This window comes from Oryctolagus cuniculus, chromosome 2 (genome assembly GCF_964237555.1).
Source record: "Oryctolagus cuniculus chromosome 2, mOryCun1.1, whole genome shotgun sequence".
Taxonomy (NCBI): Eukaryota; Metazoa; Chordata; class Mammalia; order Lagomorpha; family Leporidae; genus Oryctolagus; species Oryctolagus cuniculus.
In genome coordinates, this window is record NC_091433.1 from 76,678,762 (window position 1) to 76,688,335 (window position 9,574).

The following is a 9,574-nucleotide window of genomic DNA, read 5'->3' on the forward strand; positions in this document are numbered from 1 at the left end:
TGTGAAGACATTAAACAGATAGCTCAGTTCTGACAATCCTGGGCACCACACACACACACACACACAGCATTAACTCCTAATTCCTGGCATCATGCCTTGTTAGCTTAGTTTTCAAACAGTGGTGCTCTGTAGAGGCCGCAGTTCTGGCAGTGCACTGTGATAGGTAATCATACACTAACCCTTTCTTCAGAACCTCTCAGTCTTTGTCCATTTCAGGGCTGTCGCCACTGACTCTTAATTGCTATACTCCACTTTGTCCTAAGTTTTTTGAGGACACTATTGATCAGTCAGTCTATTGCTAAGCTCTGTTCCATGTTCCTAGGATGAAATTACTTCTGGTTGTTTGGTCTTATCTGGTCTACATAGGTTTGAGCAATTGTCCAGAAGTCAGTATCAAAAGCCCTTTTAGGCATATTTAAACAAAAATGTAGAAAAGTGGTGTCTTTAGGCTGTGTTTACCTGGGGTCCATTGCTGAAATAACTATCATTTCTGCTGTCCAGAGCCATCATCTCAAAGTATCAGGCTATTATGGCACCAGAAATAGTACTTACATGTAATTTTGACATATGATAGGCACAAATTTAAGAGGTAGATTTAACAAAACCAACAAGATCATAAAAACAAGCCAGCATCTTATAAATATATAGGGGCTGGTGTTGTAAAGCAGCTGGTTAAGCCACAGCCTGCAATGCCAGCATCCTATATGGGCACTGGGTCAAGTTCCGGGTATTCTTCCAATCCAGTTCCATACTAATACATCTGAGAAAGCACAAGATGGCCCAAGTCCCTGTGTCCCTTCTACCCATGTGGGAGACCCAGAGGAAGCTCCTGGTTTTGGCCTGGGCCAGTTCTGGTTATTGTGGCCATTTGGGGAGTGAACCAGGTGATGGATCATCTCTAACTCTACCTTTCAAATAATAAAATCTTGATTGACAACAAGAATTTTAATCTAATAGCTTATACTACATATACTGTTGATTATTTACAATAAGAATATTAACAAAGGTTGATTTACCATATAGTATTCTTAGATTAAGGAAGCTGTCAAAGTTAAAGTCTAATGCAAGCATACTTCACTTAGATTATGTAAAATGAAAACCTAACTCGAACAGGTACTATCTCTACACAGCAAGAGCCCTATACTTTGAGATATCTAGGATCCAACTGGATGTCAAAAACACAGTTCAGAATTCAATAATGTTCAATTTCAAACCATATTATCAAGATCTCAGATCATTGTAAATTAATGAAACAGGGGAAGAACATTTCCAGGTGGGGCAGCTAGAGTTTTCAGTGAAAGTCTATGGAAAGAATGAAGACTGTGGAGTAGCAAAGACTATAAACATGCAGCCGCTAGCAGAATGCCTCAAGTGATACCAATAGCCAGTGGCTGGTGGAGATGCCATATTCCCAGAGCTAGGTGATAGATCATGAAGCAGACTGAACACCATGGGACATCTTTAAGAACCCTGCAGACTCCAACAACTCTGGGCCTGGCAGGCAGAGTCCAGGGGGACAGGATACCTACTTAACCTCATGAAAGAGTGCACGTTGCATTTCTCTACTCTCGCTACCAAAGTGCCTAGTGACTGGCAAGGTTGAAGAGTCATCTACGGCCGGTGCCGCGGCTCAATAGGCTAATCCTCCGCCTAGCGGCGCTGGCACATTGGGTTCTAGTCCCGGTTGGGGCACCGGATTCTGTCCCAGTTGCTGCTCTTCCAGTCCAGCTCTCTGCTGTGGTCCGGGCGTGCAGTGGAGGATGGCCCAGGTGCTTGGGCCCTGCACCCGCATGGGAGACCAGGAGAAGCACCTGGCTCCTGGCTTCGGATCAGCGCAATGCGCCAGCCACAGCACCCCGGCCATTGGAGGGTGAACCAACGGCAAAAGGAAGACCTTTCTCTCTGTCTCTCTCTCACTGTCCACTCTGCCTGTCAAAAAAATTAAAAAAAAAAGAGCTATCTATGAAGATTAAGACGAGTTGGATCTTCTGTGGCCCATCCACCACTATGTGGATTTGGCCTAAGGGAGAAATTCACGGCCTCCACCGAGTTTGGCCTGAAGAGTTGGTTAAGGGCAGGGTACCAACTAATCACCATAAAGAGGGCACATTACCTTCTGCTCACCCCTCTCTAAGAAGTGGTGGACTCAGCTTGCCAGGACAGACTACTCACTGACCTCTGTTGCCCACATGCTAGCTGGATCCAGGGATAGAATGGTTCTCTGGACAGTGAGGTTCAGAGCACAGAGTGGTTTCCTGCACCAGTGTCTACTACGGAAGTCCCGACTCAGAATCCTGGGACTGTGCAACAGGCCAGGAAACTGACAGGGCAGAGGGTGTGCCCAGGTCTGTCTTTGAACAGTCACTGGGTCCTACTCCAGAGGCTCAGAACTCACTGCAAAGAGTCATTGCAAGGGGCTCCATACTCACACTTTGGGGCCTAGGAATCCTTTGTGAAGTTTGTGTGCCTGAATGGGTGATGTGCACATGCACTGTGATCTCATTATACATAGTTGGTTCACCTTGGCCAGGAGAAGGAATACTCAACACAACAGCCAGCATGATCATCCCCTTCACCCTAATGATAGAGATCTTATATGTGCAACTCGGATGTCACTCTGGACCAATTTTCCACACACACACACTGGCCACAGCTCTCTAGCCCCAACCAGCACACTCCGCTGGATTTCCGCTGAAGGTGTAAGCATTCTAGTAAGTCATAAATGCTCATTTCCCAGAACAAAGTCTTGAGAAGATAACAAGCCTCCCCTAGATGTGCAAAATTCAATGTAGAAATACATGGGACATGAACAAGGCAGGCAATATGACCCCAAATTTAACACAATACAAAACACTAAACTGTGAAGATGGGGAGACTGATAAAATATCTGCAATGGAATGAAGAATGAATGTACTCAAAATACATCAAGAAGTAATTACATGTGTCAAAGAACTCTGTACATGAGAAACTCTGCAGAAGATGGAGATGTTAATGAAAAATGAAATTGAAATATTAGAAATGAAGAACTCAATGTCAAAAAACCACAGCAGAAAGCCTTAACAGACTTGGTGAGGCAGAGCCAAGATTACCTGATTTAGATGACAAATAACTGGTAGTATCTCAGTCCAACAAAAGAAACTAGAAAATTGCAATGCAGTGTTCAAGTTCTATGAGATAGTGGCCAAGTGTATGTATCTTAGCTATCCCCGAAGGAAGGGGAAAACATGATTTACAAGTCTTATTCACTGAAATAATCACCGAAAATTTTCCTAACTTGGAGAAAGAAATGGACATCCAAGTACAGGCAGTACATAGAAACCAATAGACATGATCAGTAAAGACCTTCACTGTGATACATTATAATCAAACTTTCAAAAGCAAAACATAAAGATCCTCAAATGTCCAAGAGAAATTTCAGAGCACCGTTAAAGGGATTACTTTGATTGTTTTCTCATCAGAAATCTTAGACTAGGAAGTAATGCAGAGATATAGTCCAAGTCATTAAACAAAAAGCTGTCAAGCCAGAATACTATACCCAATAAAACTCATTTAGATATGAAGGTAAAATAAAGACCTACAAAAATTAACAGAAATTCAAGGATTTGTCACCACCTGACCAATCTTACACATATTATTGAGCAGAGAATGAAAATAGCATCAGGGAAAAAAAAAAAAAAAGCATAAAACCTCCTAGTAAAATACAGAGGCAAAACAAGTAAGACATTTTATAGAAAAGTGGCAGAACCAAGTCACTGCTTATCAGTAATAACCTTGAGTGTAAAGAGCTCAATTCTCCAAATAAAAGTAGTAGACGGGCCACAGCTGTGGCGTAGAGGGTAAGGCCACGTCTTGTGGTGCCAGTATCCCATATGGGTGCCAGTTTGAAACCTGGCTGCTCCACTTCTGATCCAGCTCTCTGCTATGGCTTGCAAAAGCAGAAGAAGATGGCCCAAGTCTTTGGGTCCCTGTACCTTTGTGGGAGACCTGGAAAAACTCCTGGCTCCAGATGGGCCCATCTCCACTGATTCACTCCCCAATTGGCCTCGGTGGCAGATGGAAGACTTCCCTCTCTGCCTCTCTCTAACTGCCCCTTTAAAATAAATAGATCTTAAAAAACCTGAATGGATTCAAAAACAAAACTTATATACTGCCTAAAAGAAACACCTCACCAGCCAAGTTACAGATTAAAAAATAGAAGGGTGCAAGATCTTCCTTGAAAACAGACATTAAAAATGATCAGGAGTAGCTGAACCAAGGCATTATGTAATGATGAAGGGATCAATTCAACAGGAAAATGCAATAAATGTATATGCACCTAATGCCAGGGTGCCTTGCTATTTAAAACAAATGGTAATGGGTCTAAAAGGGGATGTAGGTTCTAGTATAGTAATGGGGGACTTTAACACCCTACTTGCATTAATGGACAAATCAACTAGATGAATAATCAGCACCTATACTACTGATCAAGTGGATCTAATTGCTATCTAGAGAACATTTCATCCCATTGCTGCAGAATACACATTCTTTCATCAGTACATGGGTATTTCTCTAGGATAGACCAGATGCTAATCCATAAAAACAAGTCTAAACAATTCCCCAAATACTAAATTTATACCAGGTGCCTTTCTTACAAGAAAATGAAAGTAGAAATTAGCTACTTAGGAAGCTCTAGAAAATACTCACACATAGAAACTAAAAAACATGGTGCTGAAAGAGCACTGGGTCAAGAAAGCCAAGGAGAAGTTAAATTCCATGAAACAAGTGAACAAAAACAACTTATGGAATACAAAAGCAGTGTTAAGAGGAAAAGCTTATAGCAATTAGTGCTGCAACAAGGTATCTGCAAGGTACCAAATAATCTAACAGTACTTCTTAAGGACCTAGACAGCAACAAGAAAAACCAAACCCAATCAGCCATAAGGAAAAGTTAAAAATTGAAATAAAATACATTAAAAGTGAAATGAAGAGACAGTTTGAATAGAAACTATTGATAAACCGCTTGTTCAAATCAAATCAAAGAGGGGAACCCAAAGAAAGTCTGGATAAAAAGATGTTACACAAGATACAGACATTTAAGAAATACACCAGGAATTACTACAACTAGCTGAATGCCAACAAACTGGAAGTTCTAGAATAAATGGGTAGATTTCTGGTCACCTACCAAAATTGTGAGAGGCATACAAAACCTAGATAGATGAATAATTGAGATCGAGATTGATTCAGAATTTAAGACCCTCCAAGAAATTAAAAGCCCAGGACAGATGGCTTCACTGCAGAATTCTAACTTAAAAAATTCTTCTTAAACTATTCATACATCGAGAGGGAATCCTACTCATCTCAGGAGGGTAGCATCATCATAATTCCAAAACCAGAAAGATAAAACAAAGAAAGAACTGGAGACCAATGTCCCTGATGTATACATATAAAAATCCTCAATAAAATACTAGCTAACCGAATCCAACAACATATCACAAAGGTCAAATACTGAGACCAAGTGGGATACATCCCACAGATGCAGAGATGATTCAACATACACAAATCAGTAGACAGGACTTATAACATTAACAGTTTGAAGAAAAAACATGACTATCTCAATAGATGCAGACAAGGTATTTGATAAAATACAACATTCTTTCATGATAAAAATCGTAAGCAAAACGATTATAAGGGATGTATCTCCACATAGTCAGGTCAACATATGACAAACTCAAAGCTGTCTATAGGGGAACCAAAAGTCTCCATATTAGGAGACTCTTAGAATACCTCAGAGTTCCAAAAAGTGAAAAGAAACACATACAAAGTAGCATTTTTATTCACAAACAATGCTTTGACTAAGGAGGAGGACCTTTTAAGATCAGTCCCATTCATAGTAGCTACAAAAAATTTATCCTGGAATAAACTTAAACAATGTCAAATACTTCTATAACAAAACATAAAACATTAAAAAATACAAGACAAAATTCAAGGATAGTCCATGTTGATGCATTGGAAAATATTAAAATGCACTTACTAGCAGAACAATGTATTCTTGTATCTTCTTACATCTAGAAAATAGCCTGAAATTAATGTGGAACACAAGGTACACCAAATAGCTAAAGCAACCTTAAACCATAAAAAGTGAAGTAGGAAGCTTCATAACACCAAATAGAGACATGATAAATGGCGGTTATAATCAAAGCAGTCTGATACTGGCACAAGAGTAGACATGTGGATCAATTGAACAGATTAGAAATGCCTGATATTAATCCATGCATCTACAATATTTGACAAAGAAGCTAGAAAATCATTCCCTGAAGGAACAGTCTCTTCAGCAAATGGTGTTGGGAAAATTGGATCTGTGATGCAAAACTATGAAACAAGTCTCACACTACACCTTAAGTATTAACTCACAATGGATCAAGGATCTAAACCCAAGATCTGAAGCCCTCAAGTTACTAGAGTAAAACAAGGGGGAAAACACTTAAGATATTGGCATAGACAAAGAGTTCTTGAATAAGACCCCAGAAGCACAGGAAATAAAAGCAAGAATAGACAAATGGGATTATTTCAAGCTCAGAAGCTTTTGCACAGCAAAGGAAATAAACAATGTAAAGAGGCAACATTCAGATTGAGAAAAAAGTATTTGCAAATCACACAACTGATAAAGAATTAGCCGCGGCTCACTAGGCTAATCCTAGTCCCGGTCGGGCGCCGGATTCTGTCCCGGTTGCCCCTCTTCCAGGCCAGCTCTCTGCTGTGGCCAGGGAGGGCAGTGGAGGATGGCCCAAGTGCTTGGGCCCTGCACCCCATGGGAGACCAGGAGAAGCACCTGGCTCCTGCCATCGGATCAGCGCGGTGCGCCGGCCGCAGCGGCCATTGGAGGGTGAACCAATGGCAAAAGGAAGACCTTTCTCTCTGTCTCTCTCTCTCACTGTCCACTGTGCCTGTCAAAAAAAGGAATTAATACCCAGAACAAACAAGGAGCTGAAGAAACTCAAGAAAAGCTATCAGGATGGGCGGCAGATATGAAAAGGAAGTTTTTTCAGAGGATGCAATACAAATGCTCAGACATGTGAGAAAATGCTTCAGGATTACTGGCCAGAGAAATTCAAGTTAACCTTCAATGAGGTTTCACCTCACCCTAATCAGAACGGCTATCAAAAAAAAAAAAAAATGCTTGGGAAGATGTCGAGGAAAAGGTACACTAATACACTGTTGGTGGGATTGTAAATTGGTTAAACCACTGTGGAAGACAGTATGGAGATTCCTCAGAAATTTGAAAATTCATCTATCACATACACAGCCACCCCACTTCTGGGAATTTACCTGAAGGAAATAAAACCAGCATATGAAAAGTTATTTATACTCCCATGTTTATAGCAGCTCAATTCATGTTAAAGGGTAGTTATGGAGTCAACCCATATGCCCAGTATCAGATAACTAAAGATATTGTAAACATGAATAGAATATTAGCCATAAAAATCAAATTCTGTCTTTTACAACAAAATGATTTTACCTGGAGAGTGTCATGCTCAGCGAAATTATTCAGACACAAAAAGTTGAGTATCATGCTTTCTGATTTATGGTAGCTAAATATATAACAAAAATATGTAAAGTGATACTGACATCGTGATATTTGATTTTATTTAGAGCCCTTGTCTAGAATCCTATAGAACAGTGATGATTCCACTTTCTACTTGTAGAATTCTTCATTTAGTTCAAGATTAAGACCATGACAGTAAAATTGAAAGTACGTTATCACAAAAATTAAGAGGCAACAAAAGGAAGGGAGAGGGAGTAGGGATGGGGAGTATCATCAAGTGCTGAAAGTCGTGTACATGAAATACATGAAAACTGTTCTTTATATTGTCGCTCCCCGTCTTCGTGGGGGAACGACACAGGACCCTGCGCTGTTCTTTTATCTGCTCGGCCCTCCCCGGGTTTGCTGCTGGTTCTTCCCGGGTTGGCTGCCGTCCCTTCCACCTCCGTGGAAGGGCAGTTCCCCCTGGCCGCATTCCCCACTTCCGCAGGGGAGCGGCACACCGCCGGCCGGCTCTCTGGGGGGCTGCACGGGTTCCCTTAGATGTTCCCCATAGATGTTCCTGGTGCATGCCGTCTCTCTCCTCCTTTATAGTCCTCCTCCGCCAATCCCAACTCGGCTGCCCACACGCCGAGCACGCTGCTCTCCAATCAGGAGCAAGTCCTACAGTTAATTGGTTGAACTGGAGGCAGCTGTGCGGAAGCTGCTTTCTCCTCTCCCAGCGCCACATTGTAGGAGAGCAGATGCATAGAATAAGTCTTAATTCCAGTAACAGTCTAGTCCGAGCTGCTCCCCACAGAGGAGAGCAGATGCATAGAATAAGTCTTAATTCCAGTAACAGTCTAGTCCGGTTTGCTCCCCACAGATCCCCCTTTCTTTTTATTTTTTTTGGCGTTGATACGCGCCTGTCTTCGGTGTCCCGCAGCACACACTCTGCTCTACTTGCTAGAGTTGCCACAGGCTCTTACAAGTCCTATCAATCAGGAAAACCGAATCCGGGTCCTCTCTTCGCCATTGTGAGGAGGTTTTTAGGCGCTGATGCGTGCCTGTGTTCGGTGCCCTGCAGCGCATGCTCTGCTCTGCCTGCAGGGGACTTACAAGACCTATCAGGCAAACCGAATCCAAGCCTTCTCATTGCCTTATTGTGGGGGAGACTTATTAGTGTTGGTTCGTGCCTATCTTCAGTGACCTGCAGCTCATACTCTGGTCGAGCTGCTTGCTGGCGCTTACCGCCTTAAATCAGGCAGACTGAATCCAAGCCTAATATTGTTGTATTGTGGGGAAGCCTTACTGATGTTAATTCGTGCCTGTCTTCGGTGACCTGCGGCGCATAAGCTGCTAGCTGTCCGCAGGTGCTCATTGCCTCACTTGATTAGGCAGACCGAATCCAAGCTCTCACATTGCAGTGTTGTAGGGAGGCCTTTTTATTTCTCTATTTCTCTATCTCCGGGCATTCCTATTTCTCCCATTTTACTTCTATCTTCCAGCATTCCTATTTTTCTCACTTTACTTCTAAACTTCTGTTTCTCTTATCCCTGCGGCTTTCCGGCACCTCGCCCCGCCGGCGGGTTCCCGGCTCTGCGCAGCTTCAGCCCGCGCGCCTCTCTCATCTGCGCAGCTTCCCGGCTTTGCGCGGCTCGGCTTCGCGCGCTCCGCGGTCTCCACGCTTAACCCTTTCGCGTCTAAACCACGGCCTACGCCAGCGTTCCCTATCTATTCACGCCCCGTGCTCTCTCTGCACGCGGCGGCTTCCGCGAGTAACACAGCGTAGCTTGCGTCTCCACCACTAGCATTCAATCTAAGTTCCCCGGGCTAGCCTGGCGAATTCAACCCAGCGTACGTCTCCGCCCCACGGTTTGGCTTCCCGTCCTTTGCTCCCCGGGCTAATCAGACGGATCCCAACCTGGCTCACGTTTCAGCTTCTGGTTTCAACTTTTCGCCCCCTATTCCCGGGCTAACTTGAGAACCCCAAAGTGGCTTTCGTGTCCGCCTTGGCCTGCCCCCTCGCGGCTTCAATTTCCCTAACATTTTTCTCTACCCGGTATGTTTCCCCAA